Raw genomic sequence first — 21,599 nt, 5'->3', positions numbered from 1 at the left:
TTTACATCCTCTTGTGCAACAGATTTGAAAGGCTGTTTGGCATTTATACAAGCTCCTGCTTCTCATTTTACCTCAAATTGAACAGCATGACATAAGGTTTTATTTTTGGCCAGCTAACTGCACATTGTCTAAATCTTGAGATTTATTTTCAGCGTTATGGATGCTTTTCTGTAATAGGCTAGAGTAACTGAATATGGACTCTCTCTTTTTGGTGTGGGGAGGGGAGAATATAAGTAGATACAAAGCAGTGCAAGATGTGGAATTCTGGAATTGCAGAGTTGGAAGGGATGCAGGAATATGCAGCTGTAGCATACAGGGATCAAACCTGCAACCCTGGCATTATCAGCATCATGCTCTAACTAACTGAGCTAGCTGGTATGGTGTAGGAGAGCCAGGATGGTGTAGTGGTTAAGAGCGATAGACTCGTAATCTGGGGAATCGGGTTCGTGTCTCCGCTCCTCCACATGCAGCTGCTGGGTGACCTTGGGCTAGTCACACTTCTCTGAAGTCTCTCAGCCCCACTCACCTCACAGAGTATTTCTTGTGGGGGAGGAAGGGAAAGGAGAATGTTAGCCGCTTTGAGACTCTTTCAGGTAGTGATAAAGCGGGATATCAAATCCAAACTACTACTACTACTACTACTCTTCTTCTTCTTCTTCTTCTTCTTCTTCTTCTTCTTCTTCTTCTTCTTCTTCTTCTTCTTCTTCTTCTTCTTCTTCTAGCTGGACTTCACGACTGTGTGGAAAAGAGGACTTTGGCAAGCACAACTTAGAGGAGAAAGAAAAAGTGATGAAAAATCCTGATTTTACATCCTTGGTAAAGTTAAATGTGTTGTCCCCTTCTCTGAATCCATTTTTAAAAGCCTGACCTGGCCTAGGACCTGGCATCTTCCTCACAAACCTGCCTAACCACTGGTTATGTCTCTAGAACAGAGGACGGCAACCTTATCTGAGGATGGGCCGGTCGACGCTCCGTCCGTAGGAGGATGGGCCGGATCGTGAGCGCATGCGCGCTTTCCAGGTCGGAGGAGTGCCCGTGCACAGGTGCGCATGCTATTTCCGGCACTCCTCCGACCCGGAAGTGTGCCGGAAATAGTGTGAGCGTACGCGCACAGGCGCTTCTCCGTCCCATACACATGTGCACACGCTATTTCTGGCACACATCCAGGTCGGAGGAGCACCCGTGTGCATGCGCACAGGCGCCATCAACCTGGAAGTCGGTCCCTGCCCCGCCCTGGTAAGAGTGGGGGGGCAGGGGTCACCATGGGCCATAGGTTGCCCTTCTCCAGGTGCCTCTGACTTGTGAGGTCAGGTGGGTGACAACTGGACTAAGGTCCCATCTGCGCTATATTTATAGCAGTGTCATGCCATATTAAATGGTCACAGCTTCCCTCAAAGAATTCTGGGAACTGTAGTTTTTAAGGGTGCTGAAAGTTGTTAGAAGGGCACCATTCCCCTCGCAGACCTACAATTTCCAGAGTTCCCGGGGAAGAGGGATTGGTTGTTAAACCACTCAGAGATATTAATAATCATTTAAAATGGAATCGTTCAGTAATATTTAAAACAAAGCGTACATCCTGCACTGTGTTTTCACTTCTCATTATTTCGAGGTCTCCATGTCAGTGTTTTGCAAAGGCTACCAAACTTTTTGCATTCTGAAAATATGGGCTGGTTTATACAGGCTGAAAAAAAATGTAAGCTGTGGGTGGAGCAGGGGAAAGAGAATGGGCTGAAATCATCATCATCATCATCATCTATTATTTATACCCCACCCAGCTGGCTGGGTTTCTCCAGCCACTCTGGGCGGCTCCCCAAAAAATATTAAAAACATGATAAAACATCAAACATTAAAAATTTCCCTAAACAGGGCTGCCTTCAGATGTCTTCTAAATGTCAGGTAGTTTATTTCTTTGACATCTGATGGGAGGGTGTTCCACAGGGCGGGTGCCACTACCAAGAAGGCCCTCTGCCTGAAATGTGCATTCTCACAATACATAGGATGTGATATGTGGCTTAAGTGTATTTTCATATTCCAAAATCTTGCAATCTTTACATCTCAGAAACTGGGAGGGTGGAGAGAGATTGCAAAAATGGAAAAATGCCTGTATAACATGTTTTACTGGTGAGTAATGGCATAATTTCCCTCAGCTTGTTTTGGAATCAGCCTGGCAACTAAGAGCTATTTTTCATGGATGTTTGGGGGGGGGGGGAAACTTCACCTTTCTTATTCTTGTTCTCCCACAGCCTGTAATGTTTCCACACTCACACTGATGAGGTAGTGTGCATACATCTTCCCATACTGACTCCTGATAATTGTCTATCCAGTGAAATGACTCCATATGCAAACAATCAGTTTGAGGTCTTCACTGAGTTGAAAGCAACAAATGATCATTTGTGTCAGTGACGGATATAGTGAAGCCACCATCTTATAATTTGCTTTTTCCTTTTCTTTTCTTTTTGCCTCCTGCCCATAATGTTCAGGCCTATAATGAGATAATAGGGATGTGGGTGGCGCTGTGGGTTAAACCACAGAGCCTAGGACTTGCCGATCAGAAGGTTGGCAGTTTGAATCCCCACAACAGGGTGAGCTCCCATTGCTTGCTCCCTGCCCCTGCCAACCTAGCAGTTCGAAAGCACCTCAAAGTGCAAGTAGATAAATAGGTACCGCTCCGGCGGGAAGGTAAACGGCATTTCAGTTCGCTGCTCTGGTTCGCCAGAAGCGGCTTATTCATGCTGGCCACATGACCCGGAAGCTGTACAGCGGCTCCCTTTAGTTAACACCTATGGCCACAAACCATGTTTCATCTTTTTCCCAAGAGGTGGTGAGTTTCTGTCTGGCCATGTGATATGGTGAACCTCAGTGGTGGCTTTATGATGTTAGTCACTACCACAAATGGCTTTGCAACCCCCCTTTAGAATTACATTAGGAAATGCTCCTGGCTTCATTTGGTCTGTTCCAAGGATGTGTAAACAAGAGAGATTTTAGCATGGCTGAATGGGCTGTGTTTGCTTGTTCTATTCTTTATAAACTAGATTCTCAATCAGCAGAACTCAATTAGGGCAGCTTTTTTAAATAAAAAAGTCAATTTCAGCTTCTGTGATGCTCATGGCAGTCACTTGATTTAATTGTTTTAAACTGCCAAACAAAAAATGAGCATCTTATTGTTGGGTGGATCCAGGTTTTTCATACATTGCACAGAAATAACTGAGCATTCAGAGCTGAGCACAAAGGAAAGGTCACTAGGTTTTGCATCTGTGCTTCTATATTTGCACATGTTGCTAAGCAATGCACAGAAATCATAGCCCTTAGCTCCAAGATTGCCTTTTCAGACATCCATTATTAAAAGGAAATAAGCAACTGTACTTAGTAATATAATTTTACACAATTACTTGTCTGTCACTTTTGCTGACCCCTGGTGCTTAAAAGCTAAGGAGGGTAAATGGTTTTACACTTGCTTACAAACATGCTTTGTTCGAGTAAAGAGTGTATTGTATTGCTCAAAAATAAAATAAAATTACTGTAAGCTATCATCATGTGTTTAATGAGAAATGGTCTTTTAGCCATGTATTTTTAATGCGCTTGTGTGCCAGCTGATGTTCTCAAAGATGGAGAAATTCCTCAGCATTTTGCTTTCTCATATCGCTAGTGATTCATCAGAACCCGGAGAATGTTGTTAAGATGACAAAGAGAACAAACAGAGGCACCTTCAGCTGTTCTTTTTGTTCCCCTCATGAATTAAGAAAGGCCTTTTCTGCTGTGATGGGTGATGAAGGCAAGTTTAGATAGAGATAGGAACTCTGAAGAGAACTGAAGGTGGTATAAGGTTGCCATTACCATGCACACATCTTCTTTTTGTCCCACCATCATCTTTGGTCAACTTCATTAGAACATGGGCAGAAGGAATTCCTGGGTCTTGCTTCAACTTTTCTTCACTCTCTTATATCATAATCATAATACAATAATTTCTAATTATTTATTTTGCTCATAGTTTAAATCCTGCTCACAAGTTCCTCATATAATTTCTTTAAATAGTCTGAAAACAGTTTGCATTCTTCCATAAAACAGTCATCATTAAGTTCTTTTATTTTAACTGTTAGCTTTGCGGATTCAACACAGCCCATCACTTTACTTATCCATTCTTCTTTGGTGGGAACTTCTTCATCTTTCCATTTCTGTGCATAAAGAATCCTAGCTGTTGTAGTTACATACATAAACAACTTAACCATTTTTTGGAACTACTGTCCCTTTAATCCCCAGAAGAAAAGCTTCAGGGTTTTTGGGGTTTTTTGTAGAATCACTTTAAACATCTTTAAAATCTCCTAATATATCATTTACTTTCTTACCACATATGAAGAAAAGAACCATCCGTTTGTTTGCACTTCCAGCAGTTATTAGGAATTTTTGTTTAAAATGTTAAATAACCATTGGAAGTGGACAATGACAGATATTTCTGAGACTACTCCCCAATGATCTGTGTCAAATAAATTATTTCCATCACTGAAGGGATCACTTATGAGATAGTGACTGCTGGATAGAAAACTTTTGAAATATTAAAGGAACACTGAATCAGCAGGGTCATCTCTCACTGCTGTCACCTAGTAAGCTTCTGGTTATTGAAGCTTAAGGCATCTAGAGATACTGTCCAACTAAATTTCAGGAGACATAACTCAGCAGGTACATCCAGGACTTTAAGGTGAGGTGTAAGCAGTTTCCTTCCTGTCTGACAGAATGTCAGCTCACATTACTTCGAAATGTTTGAGCACAGTGAAAAATCAAAGATCTACTTTTCACCATCCTCGTGCTGAGGTACAAAAATCTTGCCTCTGATCTGCCTGCAGCATAAATGGGGGGGGGGGGGCTTTTTCGTAATAATTTTTTATTCTTTTTTTGTAATCCATTTTTATTAGTTTTCAATTACAGTCAAAAAACAGCCTCGTTATAACAATACCAATTTATACAATTATTCCAATTATACCAATCATTCAAATACTGAATTATATAATTTAGTTAAAGTAGCCCCCAGTGTGCTATATCTGATGGTTTGATGATTTTCTTTATTCCTGAATTCTAAAATCTTATTAGTTTCTATTGCATTCCAGTCATAATAATCCCTTATACAACAAATGCAATATTAATAACTTCTATTTGTGTTGACACATGATTAAATGATTTTTAAAACTGCAAGTAAGGAATTGAAACTATATCCTTGTTCTTCCTGTGTGTGGCAATTATTCTGTCCGTGGTGTTTCTTCCTGTCCTTGTAAGATGCTATGTTTTTCTTTCCCCGGTTGTTGCTGTTATCCATCATGCCTTGGGCGGAGCTGATATCCCATTGTTGTTCCAGAAATTTCTCCATTGCTCTGCCCTGTGCTTTGTTGTTTTGCACTGAGAACTTCAACAACAGCTGCAAAAGTCACCCCGTCCCAGAAAATAAACTGTTGTCTCCATTTTTCCTCTCAGCCTGGGAAGAGCAGTCTGTCAAACTACAGATGACTCAGTAAAGAACCTTATCAGTTCCTTGGCAGCTCACAGACTCCTTCCACCCTTCCTTCCAGCTGGAGATAGATGAGCAATTATGCAATTATACTTCCAATTAAATTGATTCCAAGTCCTCTAAGTGTTACTCAGTTCACTTTGTAAATGTCCTTTTGCACCAGAAGCGGTTTTGTCATGCTGGCCACATGACATGGAAAGCTTCTGTGTACAAATGGACTTAACCATCCAGGGGTCGTTTACCCTTACCTTTAATGCAGGTGACTTTCTATGGATCAGCATTTCATGTATTCATTACTACATTTTTATCCCACTTTTTCTTCAAGGAGCTCAAGGGGTGTGCACACTTCGCCCCCTCTCCTATTTATTTTCAAAACGACCCAGTGAGGTAAGTTAGGGCAAGAGACAATGGCTGGCCCAAGGTCACCCAGGGAGTTTTGAGGCTGAGTGGGGATTTGAACCCTGGTCTCCAAAGCCCTAGTCCAGCACTTTAACCTCTACACCACACTGACTCTTGCAGAGGATTCCTGTGCATGTAAGCTCAGATGCTCTGCTGATTTCACTAGCAGGTACTGTCTAATAAGCATGAATTGGAAAATCCAAGTTTACTGTATTCTATTCTCACCTCTGGGCTGGCAAGTTATAAAACACTGCCACTCTCTGCAAAGTCTTTACTACACCCGCCTTTGCAAGAGGTAGATTTGTAGTAAATTTAAGACATCGCCTCCAGGCGAAGACGACAACACCTCATTACTGAGTGACATCTTTACTGAAGAATGAACATAACAAGTTTTTTTTTATATAGAAACAGTAAAGAAGTTTACATAGCAGTGAGACTGAAGGGGATAATACTAGTTGGTTGAAGAACAGTGGGCTAAGATTTGTACTGGGGTTGGGTGGGTCTTTCCAAAAAAACCAGAATCCTTTTTTTGGGGATAATTCAGATGGAAATTCCCAGGTATGCTACTACTGGGGCCCCTGTTTGTTAGCCCCAAAATGGAAAACAAGAGAGGTCCCAACCAAAGAAGGATGGCAACTTAAACTGATGGGATACATGCAGCTTGCAGATTTAACATATAGAATAAGAGAATAAGTAGAATGTACGTTTAAAGAAGTCTGGAAAATGTTTACTGACTATATGGGTGAAAATTGTGTTCATTTAAAAACACTTTAAGACACTGTAAATTCAAAAGTGTAAATAAGATTTGATGGATGTAACAATGGATTACTGAATGGTTTCGTTTATGTAAAATATTCAGGGATGTGTGGTATGCAAAATGAGCCACGGAAAGAGAAGAAGGGAAGTCATCGATTTAAGGTTGTTTAAATGAATAGGATGCGGGTGGCGCTGTGGGTAAAACCACAGAGCCTAGGACTTGCCGATCAGAAGGTTGGCGGTTTGAATCCCCGTGATGGGGTGAGCTCCCATTGCTCGGTCCCTGCTCCTGCCAACCTAGCAGTTTGAAAGCATGTCAAAGTGCAAGTAGATAAATAGGTATCACTCCAGCGGGAAGGTAAACAGCATTTCCGTGCACTGCTCTGGTTCACCAGAAGCGGCTTAGTCATGCTGGCCACGTGCCCAGAAGCTGTACGCCAGCTCCCTCGGCCAATAAAACGAGATGAGCGCCGCAACCCCAGAGTCAGTCACAATTGGACCTAATGATCAGGGGTCCCTTTACCTTTAAATGAATATTTTGAAATGTAATTTAGAAAATGATAGATAGATGATAGATAGATAGATAGATAGATAGATAGATAGATAGATAGATGATAGATAGATGATAGATAGATGATAGATAGATGATAGATAGATAGATATAGATATAGATATAGATAGATAGATAGATAGATAGATAGATAGATAGATAGATAGATGGATGATAGATGATAGATAGATGGTGGAGTTGGGTGGCAGTTCTTCTTTTAACCTTCCTATGGAGTATTCAACAGTCACTCTTTCGTTTCCCTCACAGTGCCTCAGATGGTTTGTCAGTTTGGGGTACTGCGGAGAAAAAATGGTGGACGCCACAAAACATGATGGTCTTCCCCATTTTTCCCATCTCAGTGCCCCAGACTGATGCAAGGCATGAGTGAAAAGAAAATGGTGGCTGCTGGCTGAATTCTGGCTGCCTGAACCAATTTCTTCATGTGGGAAGCAGAACCCAACAAGGATGCTACACTCAAATAACAACCCTGTTTGGAATGACCATTGCAAGATGATTGTTTCCCAAAAACTTCTATTTTTGAGTTGCTCTGAAATCCAATGATGTATATTTTCTTTTTCTTTTTTTGTGGCTATCATAATATTTACTGGTATTCTAGTGATTTATAGTTAATAAAATGTTACGGACAGAGGTGAACATCCAGCCATGCAATTGTAAGCCGGAGCTTTTCTTGCAGTATGTGTTAAACAAACCATACTTAAAAGTTGGAAAGGTGTTTTTGATCGCAGGGTGCGTGTGGAGAAATCCCATGGGAACAAAGCGATTTAAAGATCTCTTAGCTGGAACTTTTTAATCAGTCTGAAGTTAAGACTGAGGAAAATAATTATTTTGTCTTAAATCATCAATCTCTTTGTTTCAGTAGTGGCGTATCTTCACTCTGGTTCTGATATATTGCATTGATCACACTGTCAATAAGGTCTAGAAGTGGGGAAAATGTGTTGTGAAATAAACTTCAGTATTGATGGATCTTGCATTTAAAGTTAATTAAAGTGGAAAATGCGTGATTGGGTGAAATTGCACTACCAATCGCTATCTTAACTAGGGAATAATGTTCAGTTCTCATTGATTCCAGCATGGATAGATTTATTTTTCCCTGTGACACAGAATGATCATATTTGTAAAGGGAATTTTGGGGGTCAAAATTCCAATCTTTGAGCAAGCTAATAATTGAAATAAGGTTTCCCCCACATCATAGAATGGATCCTCATCCTTAGGTTCCTTCACTTCGAGAAGTGAGGTTACAGGGAACCAGGCAGAGGGCCTTCTCTGTGGTGGCACCCGCCCTGTGGAACACCCTCCCATCAGATGTCAAAGAAATAAACAACTACCTGACTTTTACAAGACATCTGAAGGCATCCCTGTTTAGGGAAATTTTTAATGTTTGATGTTTTATCCTGTTTTTAATATTCTGTTGGGAGCCACCCCGAGTGGCTGGGGAAACCCAGCCAGATGGGCGGGGTATAAATATATTATTATTATTATTATTATTATTATTATTATTATTATTATTAAACTGAAATCCTGGGAGGATCTAAATCTTCCTTGGTTGGGCTGCTTTGCAGCTGTGAAGATGTCAATCCTCCTGAGGTTTCCCTATTTCCAGTCCTCCTGATAACTTCAATCGGCACCCAGAAAGCTCGCCTCTCAAGAATAACAACTGTAGCCTAATTCCTCTCTCCCCTGATGTGGTGTCTTTTTGTACAGAAGTAAAAGATCCAACTGTACAATCTCCCTCTCTTCTTCTGGACGACGGTCCCGTATGTGTTTCTGAAAATCTAGTCTGTTCTTGGTACAATCATAATTTTGAAGTGACATATTCAAGGTTAAAAAAAGGTAAAGTTAAGTCAATTGTGAACGACTCTGGGGCTGCGGCGCTCATCTCGCTTTACTGGCCGAGGGAGCTGGTGTTTGTCCTCAGACAGTTTTTCTGGGTCATGTGGCCAGCATGACTAAGCTGCTTCTGGCAAAACCAGAGCAGCTCAAGGAAACACCATTTACCTTCCCGGTACCTATTTATCTACTTGCACTTTGACGTGCTTTTGAACTGCTAGGTTGGCAGGAGCTGGGACTGAGCAACGGGAGCTCACCCCGTCACAGGGATTCAAACCACCAACCTTTTGATCAGGCTCTGTGGTTTAGACCACAGTGTCACCCGCATCCCGGATATTTAAGGTTACTATTGCAAAAAAAAAAAGATAAATGCTATTTACTGACTGAGCAATATTAGAATCTCCACTAACCCAATAAGTGACATTTCCTAACAGTCATTACAGGTGGAAATAGACAACTATATCCTCTTTCTTCAGCAGTGACATGATGCTAAGCCCTGGCTGCTCCAGGAGCTTGTGTAAATCACTGCAGCCTCCTTCAGGTGTGAACCCTTTGCATGGAGTGGAATGGGAGTGGGACTGCCCTCCTGGCCTTGCCTTCAATGTTGCACATGCACCAGGTCTGTTCAAAGATCTGATGGTGAGCTGTCTGCATTTGTGTAAGCTCCTCCAAGCAATTGGTAGCCCTGTATGATCAGCAATGGTGGGTGAATCTCTTAATTGTGGTTTTTCTCCGTTTCTCCGTCTCTCCACTCTTAAGTTAGGTTCTCAAAAGTTCCATATTGGTTTTCATTAATTTTAAAAGACCTCATGGAAACCCATCAGCATTTTAGCATGGTTTTATCCCAACAGACTCATTTCTGCAAGCAACTTTCCTTAATAGAATGTGTTTATGTAATGAAACACCACACAGCATCAAACTTACAGGACCGCCTCTCCTGGTATGTCCCTCAGAGGACCCTAAGGTCCATGAATAATAATAGCTTAAAGGTCCTGGGTCCTAAGGAAGCCAGACTATCCTCCACCAGGGCCAGGGCTTTTTCGGTGACGGCTCCGACTTGGTTGAATACTCTGTCCCACAAGACTAGGGCCCTGAAGGACTTGATCTCCTTCCGCAGGGCCTGTAAGACAGAGCTATTCCACCTGGTCTTCAATTTGAATTAGCCTGATCCTCTATTCCCTTTTCCCTTTCCTCTTCTATGAAGAAACCCTTTCTGGGACCTCACATTTAAATTCTTCCCTGGTCTCCTTGCTGGTCCTAGTAGGGCCAACTTTGCCAGTTACCCTGGTGATCATTCAATGTCTATTGACTGGGGTTCCCCCCCCCAAAAAAATGACCCCTGATTTTTTGAATTTTCTTGATATTGATGCTGCATTTTTATGTTGTATTCTATGCTGCTCTATGCTGGTTTTTAAGTCACATTTTAATCAATATTTTATATTTGCTGGTAGCCGCCCTGAGCCCGGTTTAAGAACCGGGAAGGGTGGGGTATAAATAAAAAAATATTATTCTATTATTATTAAACCTGCCTGGTCTTGGTCAGAGGGGGCAAGGGAGAAGGAGATGCAGTGCTTCTCCCTTTCTCGTCCACCCTGCCAAATATGTCAAAGACAACATTTTAAAAACCCATCAATCAAATTGTTTTGGGGCTGGCTCCAAGGTCAGGATAAATCAACGTGATTCAAGGGCCACAAATTGCAGGCTTCACCTGCTATGCTAATGTGGAAAACACAAAAACTAATGGTAACACCATATGGTGCTGTTTTGAATACAAGGAAAGGTTTGAAAAGTAACAAAGGGAATTGTAGATGATCAGAGATGATGAAGGCTGCCTTTTCTTCCTTACTTTGAGGTGGACACAAAGCTTTTACCAATGTGTAGCAGTGGAATCAGGTTGTGGAAATAAAATATACAACAAGAGGCTCTATTGTAACTCAATTTAATGCCCTGTCTTTTAAATTAAATTAGGTATGCATTTAGTTGAATCTGGCCACTCTATTTGTAATGTCAGTGTTTCACTGAAAGGTTTTCTTATAACTCTTTCTCCAGGACACTAACAACTCAAGGGGAAAGCTGATATTGCATTAAAGATGAACCGAAATGGTATTGGCTTTGAAACTGCTTTTTTTTTAAAAAAAAAAAAATGTAACCCAAAGTCAGGGGAAAACATGCCCTTATCAAATCTTGATTGATTTAGATTTATTGATTTGGCCTACTTCATTCATCCATGGTGACCATTCTAGCAAAGCAGAATAAATTGCATAACATCAAAATATTTTTAAGACTTCACTTAAACCTGGCTGAAAATGTTTTGAAATGAACCTTCCTGGGGCACAGGTGGGGTAGCCAATTTTTGATTCACTAGTGAGGGTTAAAGTGCCTCAGGGCAGTATCCAACTAACATGTCCTGTCAGTGGGACGATTTCCATTTGCACAATGGAACCTTCTCACCTTCCTTTCCTCAATGCACATCCGGGGGCTCAAAATCTGATCCAGAGGATTGGAGGGGCACCCAAAACAGATTTAGGGATACGTACAGGGAGAGGAGGGGGCAGTGGCATGGGGGGCAAAGGAGCTGTGGTCCAGAGTGCAAAATTATGAGACGGGCACAACCAGGTGCCCCCACAACAAGCTTCCTCATTAAGGCTGCATGGCTGAACTTCTGCCACCTTCCAGAGATACAGGGAGGGAAGCCGGGCCCTGGCTGGGCCTTCGGGGCTGGGGTGACACTTCCTTCTCCTCATGGCTGATGAAGGAATACCTGCCCATGCCACGCTCCTGCACGGGCTGAGCTGCTGCTCAGTGCACCGATGTGTGTGTATAAAACATGGGCACCCTGGGCACCACCAACCCATGCTACGCCATTGAGAGGAGAGGACAGCCATTGTGCTGATGGGACAGTGATTTAGCATTGTTTTGACTGCAATCCTGTATGTTGATGGCACACCCTCAAAAAAATCCAGCAGCAGGAAATGTATCTGAAATGGATTAATGCAGTTTCCATTGGAGCAGAAGGGAAGCTTCACAGATCTTTCACCCCATTTTCACTGCCCTATTCCAGTCCTGACTACAGTGAGTGAGACTATATTGTCTTCCACACATATAGGTTTTCTCCCCAGTGTATGGAGGGGCAAGTTACAACGATGGTCCTGGTAACATCACATAGTTCTGGAAAATTTCTAATGGGGACCATCCTTCTGCATGCAAGGCGGATGCTCTACCATCAATCCACGACCCTTCCTGTGCTTAGAGAAGGTCAAATTCCATGTATGATGGCCATTGTAAGTCACATTTGGCATGAAAAGTGGGGTTTGATGTCATGTGGTTATGTGAAGTATGATGCTGTCCCTTCAAAGGAGAGAGTGGTAGACCCTCGCACCAGGGATTGCATTTTTTTAAAATGTCATAACGTTTTTATTGTAATGAAAGATTAGTTTTCATCCACATTAACAGTCTGTAGGCTTTTGAAAATGGAAACTGGCACATATGTGACCGGTGTATACAGTTTATTAGGCGGATCCTCATCTTCATTGCGTTTTCTGGATAAACGCACATGGATACAGTAAGGAACATTCCTTACTCCTTTTGCCCAGACAGCCTTGTTCAAGTGGGTGTGTCAATGCGTACATCAGGAGTCCCCATCTCCCCCCTCCTCGTACCTATGGGACCGCCTCTCCTAGTATGTCCCACAGAGGAACTTACGGTCTGCAAATAATAACATCCTGAAGATCCCAGGCCACAGAGAGGTTAGGCTGGCCTCAACTAGAGGCAGGGCTTTTTCGGCTGTGGCTCCGATCTGGTGGAACGCTCTGTCACAAGAGACTAGGGCCGTGTGGGACTTGACATCATTCCGCAGGGCCTGCAAGACAGAGCTGTTCCACCAGGCCTTTGGTCAGGGCGCAGCCTGACTCCCTCCTTTGGCAATCTTCACAGAACTTTAGCTTAACGGTTGCCATCAATTTGATTTTAATTAATTTTTATAATGAAATGTTTTTAGAATGTTGCACTATATTAGCTGCCCTGAGCCCGGCTTCAGCTGGGGAGGGCAGGATATAAATAAAATTTATTATTATTATTATTATTATTCATTGCAAATTTTTGAATCTCCTTGAGAGCACGAGGAGCCCACTTCTTGAAGCCCACGCCATGGATGTGTTTGTGTATGTTTATAATATATTCCTCAGTAACCACCTCATTGATGGCTGATCGTTTTTCCTCTTTTTACCACCTTTCTTTGCAGGAGTTATCCTGCTCAGGACCAGACCAGAAAGGCACCAGGGATTGCATTTTGAGTTATAATTCTGTAACTGTTCCCTTTTTATTATCTAGGATCTTATATCAATACATATGTTTGCCAAGTATGATTTGCCCAAATACACATGTAATCCTAACCAACCTGCCTACCTAATGAGGAGTAAAGGAGCTGCTTCAAGTTTCACTACACAGATTCCCTCTTGATTTTTCTCCCCGTGTGCCCTTGCCATGTTCAGCTGTGTTTTCCCCATATGTACAGCAGCGCACGGTCTCTTTCTGTTTCTCTAATTTGTTATCACAACGGAAGAGTCCAGATCATTAAGTGCCTAATTGAACTTGATGCTGTAGCAATCAGCTGTTGTCTTCCTCCTAAGATATCAGGGATGTGAGCAGCACCATCTGTTGGGCTGTAGCTGCAAGGAGGAGAAACATCAATATTGAAAGCAAACAGTTTCTCCATACTCTCCTTTCTCTATGCTTGTGGTTCATATATAAGATATTGCAACCCCATCACTGGTCCAAACAAATACAGCATTAGCATGGTCACTATGCATGCTCAGACAGGAGGTCCTGGTTTTCTACCAACAGCGCACAAGTCAATGGGGAAAAAGAGTTTAGAAAAGGAACTCTATCACTGGGTGTGGATTGCAAGTACTGTACAGGTAAGAGGTTGTCAGCAGAAATCAGACAGTTTGTTAGGGGGGGACCCCGTTTGGTTTACACCTGGCTTCTAGTGTCTCCACCCCCATTGTTCAACCCGGACACAGAGGTCTAGCGTTGAGGGCCTTCTGGTAGTTCCCTCACTGAGAGAAGCGAAGTTACAGGGAACCAGACAGAGGGCCTTCTTGGTAGTGGCACCTGCCCTGTGGAATCCCCTCCCATCAGATGTCAAGGGAATAAACAACTATCTGATGTTTAGAAGACATCTGAAGGCAGTTTTTAATGATGGTTTTAATGTATTTTTAATCTATTGTTGGAAGCCTCCTGGAATGCCTGGGAAAACCCAGCCAGATGGGTGAGGTATAAATAAATTATTATTATTATTATTATTATTATTATTATTATTATTATTATTATTATTATTATTATTTTATTATTATTATTATTATTTTATTATTATTATTATTATTATTTTATTATTATTATTATTATTATTAGATTGGAATCTGATCTAGTGGGAAGTAAATGATGCTGCCTGGTTCAAGGGCGAGGCATTGAGAATCATGGAGATTCTTGATTCTTTTATTGAGATTATATCAGGGTTTATATAATTTTGTGTATTGCAGTGGCAGGAGTGCCTGTCTCAGACCAAGGAGACATTGCTCAGACATGTCTTACAGGGTGACCTTGCACCATACATCATCTGCCCTGCCCTACAGGGTTGTTGTAGGCATAACACAAGCGAGAGCGATAAAGCACACCAATGTGAGCTCCTTGGAGAAGGGATGGTGGCATAAAAATGTACTCAATGTAGGAAGATTTTTCAAGGTATTTTCACCTCCTCAGTTCTGAATTTAAAGCACCATCCTATATGGGTCTACTTAGAAGTCAATGGAGTAAATAGAACTTAATCCCAGGTAGGGATGCACAAATCAGTTTTTTATATATGTCAAATTTAACAAAGAAGGGGGAAAGCAAAAACAGTTTTTTTAAAAAAAACCAGAAAAAACCACCACAACAATACGCACTGTTACCTCACATTGAGAATACCTCCCTCTAAAATTAAACATTTAAGTCAATATAAGGCCTCCAGACGTCCATATAGATATCCACACAAAACTGTTTATTTTAAAAATTTGTTCAATGCAGCAAAGGCAGTGAGGTCATCAGACCACTGAGTGGGGGATTTATCCTTCCAGGCTCAAAGTATATGTCTCTTGGCAACCGTAAGGGTTCACAGCACCAACTTTTGTTGTCCTGCTGTCAAAAGGGATATAATTTAAAAGTTCACGAACCTCTGTAAATATCAAATATTTTGCCAGTAGGAAATTTATATGGACAAGAACTTCAGACCTAATAACAATAATAATAATAAATGTATTACTGAACATGCTCACGTCATATTCCTCAGTGAGGCCTTTTCCGCACAACATCTTCAGCATTTATCTGGATTAGACAGCGACTTCCTATACAAAATGCTGTGGACTCCAAAATACTTGAAAACAAACAATTTTTGCTGGATCAGTCTCAAATTCCAATCTAGAGAAACATTCCATATAGATTCTAAAGCAATTTTCCATTGTTTGGCTTGTACAGTACACTCTGATTCCCTATTTTCTGAGTTCCTGTACCTCTACTTTACAAAGGTCCAATGAGCATTTATAAACAGAAGTCATGGATTGGGCATTTTTCCAGTGTAAGGTTTAATTCTCTACATTTCCACAACAGATTGTGATTGTGGACTTTCCCCCCATAAAAGTCATCCTGAAAATTCATCACCATTTTGGTGTGAATTACTCCTAACATACATATGCTTGTAAGCATTTTTGCCTGACATGTACATTTTTGCAAAGCAATCTTCCCTAACCCAATGTCTTTTTTGGTACACCAATATATGCATTTTCATGCACACTTTATCAATTTCTGCACACATTACCTTGCTGGAGACTCACAAATTCTGTGAAGAACTGAATATTCAGAGAAGTGTGAATTTCAAAGGATGGCTGTGTTTCGGTTCTCATATAATTTTGGACAGTGAACATTTAAATGTGACCTGAATCAAATCCGCACATTCCTATTCCCAGATGATTACTGATAGGCTTGAAGCCTGACGAACCAAGCTTGAGAGTAGCTTTGTCAGCAAACAAGCACCAAGAAAGGTAGCAATGACCTCTAGGCTATCACAATGGAACAAATCATTGTATGCTTGCCTTGCTGTTCTCCCTTTTGGAAAAAATATTGGGATATTGGTGCAACAAATAATGACAATGAGCATGAATAATTAACACAGAATAACTACCAGCAGCAATGAAGGCCTATTTGCATATAGAGACATGCTCACAGCTACTGCTTTTTCTGTAATATTACCTTACATTTTGGAATCAGCTCTTGTGTTGATACAGATCCTCACACTTCCTACTACATCTAATATAGAACTCTTGGTGCTGACTTCATTTTTCTCAGTGTACTGCTGATTTTTAGGTTGCTTTACTTTTTTGATTTTGGAAAGGGAGTTTTGTTCGATTTGACATCTGTAGGGGATCCAAATGGCAAGCAGATATCTCTGCACTGCAGCTTTGTGCAATGGTACGACTGCCACTCATAAAGAACTGTTATTGGTTTTTTTATTTGCTAGCATCTACTGTTGCTTACCTAACATTCTGCGTTTCGTGAAAGGGTCTGGCAAGTAATGCTGTTCAGCTAGGCTTGCAAATTTTCAACTTAATAACCAAGCCTTGCTGAGAAGATTGCTGGTCTGGCAAAGCGCTGATGTGGTGATTTGTATCTCAGCAGTTTGATGTGATGAGACCTATGAGTGCCACTTTTTGTTGATGGGTTAATTCAGTTTGGGTACAGTAATTCCTCTTCCTGCTGCTGCTCATAGCATAGTTCTCTCTCAATTCTACGGACACTTCTGCAGCTTCACACCATGAAGTCATGCTTTAAACTCAGAATGACCCTAGTCCACAATACTCAGAAGTCTTCCATGCAGATCTACTCTGATGACATATATACACACATTTAATCAGACCCCTAACTTCAAATGGTGTACCCTCAACCTGATTTAAAATTACCTGCATTGTCATGGATGTTTTCCCTCACCGGGAAACATCATTCTTGGAGAAGGTTTTGGTCCCTTACATTTTCAGTATACCCTCACAACAACGGTCCTTCACAGGGTCCTTTGTGGAGAGGCCATGGCAGTAAAATGGATTTAATCCTCCTTTGGTAGTGAAGATGTACAGAAACTTGCCTGACTTTGTACCCAGTTTAATTCAGAATAAATTGGCCTGTGTGCATATATTTTAAATATAAATTTATGACATAGCAAGTGTGCTGTGGACAACTGTCAGCATACAGCAGCTATTTTGCCTCCCCAAGTATCCTATGTGATATGAAAATACAGAATGTAAATATTAGTAAAGTGGCTCACCAATCTATTATATTAAAGCATTTCTATTGAATTCACACCACTCCAATACTCGTGATGTTAAACCAATGTAAACATTATTAATACAAAGTGTAAGTGGTCCATCATGTTTTGATGCCTGAGGCAAAGGACAAGATGGTGTCCCACCCATTTCATGTTCAGAAGCCAACAGGATTGGCAGCTGACTTTTAGGTCACAGCCACAGAATTGTAGCTCTGTGTGGGTTCTCCTAACAACACTTAGCCCTTTAAATCACCACAGTTGCTGTGGGTCTTTAGAGGGGAATCATGACTGTTAAAGTGGCATAGGAATGCTTTAATGCATGGTGCAGAGGTAACCTTACTTCAGATCTGGCAATGGGTTAGCATTGTCCACCACACCTGAGGGCAGAAGACTACCTTATGGAGTACAGAGCTTGCCATGTGGCATACTATTGTACTACCAACCTTACTGTATGCTTGTGAAACGCGGACCACTTATAAACGCCGTCTCCAACTCTTCAAAAGATGCCATCAAAAGTGTCTCTGAAAAATTTTACACATCACTTGGGAAGACAGGTGAACTAATGCCAGTGTACTGGAAGAAGCAAAGATCACCAGTGTCAAAGCAATGATTCTTCAACATCAACTTTGTTGGACTGGTCATGTTGTACGGATGCCTGATTATCATCTTCCAAAGCAACTACTCTATTCCCAAATTAAGAATGGAAAGCAGAATGCTGGTGGTCAACAAAAGAGGTTTAAAGAATCTCTCAAGGCAAATCTAAAAATAATGTAGTATGAACACTAACAAGTGGGAAACACTGGCCTGCGAGCGCTCCAGTTGGAAAACAGCCTTTACCAAAGGTGTCATGGGGTTTGAAGATGCTCGAACTCTGGACGAAATGAAGAAATGTGCTAACCCTTGGCAAACCCTCACCGTGATCAACTCCCACCCGGAAACCTATGCCCTCACTGTGGGAGGATGTGTGGATCCAGAACTGGTCTCCACAGTCATTTACGGACTCATTGTAAAAATTGTGCTTATGGAAGACAATCTTACTCAGCTATGAGTGATTGCCAAAGAAGAAGAAGACTTCAGATCTGGCAATGGGTCAGCGTTGTCCACCACACCTGAGAGCAGAAGGCTACCTTGTGGAGCACAGAGTTTGCTATGTAGCATGCACCGGTCAATAGCTCAGTGGAAGAGATTATGCTTTGCATGTGGAAGGTTCTATGTCTAATCCTCAGCATCTTCAAGGGGGAGGGTGCAATGACCCTTGACTGAAATCTTGGAGACCTGCTGATAGCCACTGTAGACTGAGTTAGATGGACCAATGGTCTGATAGAAAGCCCTAAACAGCCTCTCAATCACTGTGGCAATCTCTCTCTCTCTCTCTCTCTCTCTCTCTCTCTCTCTCTCTCTCTCTCTCTCTCTCGCTCTCTGATTCTATCCATTAACTGTTTTAATCATATAATAATTCAATACTGCTTTCCAAAAGAATGACGATGTATCTATCCTATGCATCTTGGGAGGCCAGGAAGAAAGTATCTTATTGGGTGTAGGGAGACAAAGAAAAACCCACTAAAGCTAAATCATTTCACACAGGTAATTTATTGCTGTTTTGCGATGTAGGAAAGAAGCCAAGAGCAGAGTGAGGTACTCATCAAAGGCATTGGCCATTTACAATTTTGTGGCACCAGATGAATGATGGTACACTCTCCACTAAAGGAGGGAGGAGGCAAGTAATTCTAAAATATTTCAGCCACAGACTGGATAAGAATAACTCGCAACCCCCTGGGGGGAAAACAGATTGAAAGACGGCAATGAAATTGTCTGCTCTCTCATCTTTCTTGAGCCACACCACAGTAGTTTGGCTTCTGGACAGATTTGTGCGTGTGCTTGCTGTATTGATCCTAAGGAATGAAAATCACGAAACCAAAACAAAGTGATTTTTAACGGGTTGCAGTTATCAAGCATTAATGCTTTGCAAGGTTCATTGGCTTATATTACACAGTGTATGAATTAGCATTGAGAAAAGAAAGGAACATGGTGTACTAGTTAGACTCCTTGACATCTGGCAGTTTCTATATACGTATGCCATATGTTAGTATAGTGGTGAAAAATGTCAATTAATGACAAATATATAAGCAACATCCTCCTTCTTCCTCTCTATCCTTAAATGGCAGTTGCTCAGCAGAATAAAAAAAAGGTAAAGGGACCCCTGACAATTAAGTCCAGTAGCGAACTCATCTCGCTTTACAGGCCGAGGGAGCTGGCTTTTGTCCGCTTCCGCAGACAGTGTTTTTCCAGGTCATGTGGCCATTATGCCTAAGCCGCTTCTGGCGAAACCAGAGCAGCGCACGGAAACGCCGTTTACCTTCCCGCCAGAGCGGTACCTATTTATCTACTTGCACTTTGAGGTGCTTTCGAACTGCTAGGTTGGCAGGAGCTGGGACAGAGCAACGGGAGCTCACCCCGTTGCGGGGATTTGAACTGTCGACCTTTCGATGGGTAAGTTGGTGGTGCTGTGGGTTAAACCACTGTGCTGCTTGGGCCCAGCAGAATACAACAACAATAATCTCTATTATTGTGATCATACAGAATCACAAACTGAAATAAGCAGGGCTTTTCCCCCCTCCCAGCCAGCACCTCTCAGATGGGTGCTGTGGCCATTATAAGAGAACAAGGGAGGTGTTCAAAGTGCATTCCATCACCTCTTTTTCTAGAAAAATATCTTGGTAAATAAGCATGGCAAAGAATGTGTGTCAAAAGACAATTGGATTATTAGAAATATATACAACTGGCTCATGCTTCTGAATACTCACTCGCTGGATCATCACCTTGTCGTGGTGAGTGGGCTTGCACGTTCCTATGACCCTTGTGAGCGAAGCCGCCGGGAGTTTCGTACTCCCATCAGGGTCACCCAAGGCGGTAAGGTCAAAGGGGAGGAGCTAAACAAATAATGATCCAAGAAGTTCTTGACAGGCGAAAGATAACAAGTGGTATGCTACAATGGCTGTGAAGGTGGATGAAGGCAGCAGCATATAAGAATCTACTGGTTGTTGTGATACTCATGCCATTGGATTAGAGCCTTACTGTGAAGACTGTGCGTTGGTCAGCATGCACTGATCTACACACACAAAACTAATTCATGCAGAGGAATCTTCCAAAAAAGCCACCCCAAAACCAAACCCCAAAAGTCCCATGGCAATTGGCAAAAACCTATGTTCCCATTGTGGAAGGACGTGTGGATCCAGAATTGGCCTCCACAGTCACTTACAGACTCACTGTTAAAACTGTGTTTATGGAAGACAATCTTATTTGGCTATGAGTGATTGCCAAAGAAGAAGAAGCAGCTTCTGAAAACCAGTTGATAGAAACTGCAGGGGGTACTGAGTGCTCTTATGCTTGGGTCCAGCTTGTAGGTTTCCTTTTAGGTATCTAGTTAGCCTTTGTGAGAACAAGATTATGAACTAGAGGAGTCACTGGCCTGAACCAGAAGGCTCGGCTTATGTTCTTAAAAGTTTTTAAAAGGTTTGTGTGCGTATTCTAATAGCTTCTCATTCATGGAGAAGCAGGGCAATGAATTTATTGACAGCCCGGTGAAATCTGAAGAGACCCTACAGGTAAGTAGCACTCCCTACACCCTAGTACGGTTTACAACATCATCTGCAATGGTAAGTAAAAAAAGGTAAAGGACCCCTGGATGGTTAATTCCGGTCAAAGGCGACTATGGGGTTGCGGCGCTCGTCTCGCTTTCAAGCCAAGGGAACTGGCGTTTGTCCGCAGACAGCTTTCTGGGTCATGTGGCCAGCGTGACTAAACTGCTTCTGGTGCAACGGGACACCCCGATGGAAACCAGAGTGCATAGAAATGCCGTTTACCTTCCTGCCGCAGTGGTACCTATTTATCTACTTGCACTGCTGTGCTTTCAAACCGCTAGGTTGGCAGGAGCTGGGACAGAGCAACAGGAGCTCATCCCATCGCAGGGATTCAAACTGCCGACCAGTGGTAACCAGGGGCACGTCATGGGATTTTCCCACATTCTTCCTTCTTTACCCTTATTTCTCTCTACTTCTATTGCAGAAGTGGCAAACCAGTGGTCCTCTGATGTCATTGGACTCCAACTTCCATCAGCACCGGTCAGCATGGCCAGCAGTGAGGGATTATGAGCAATGTCTGCAGGGACACAGATTCCCCACTCCTGTTGTAGAGATTACCACATT

Source organism: Podarcis melisellensis, assembly GCF_964234715.1.
Source record: "Podarcis melisellensis genome assembly, chromosome: 7".
NCBI lineage: Eukaryota > Metazoa > Chordata > Lepidosauria > Squamata > Lacertidae > Podarcis > Podarcis melisellensis.
This window is presented reverse-complemented; position numbering follows the sequence as displayed.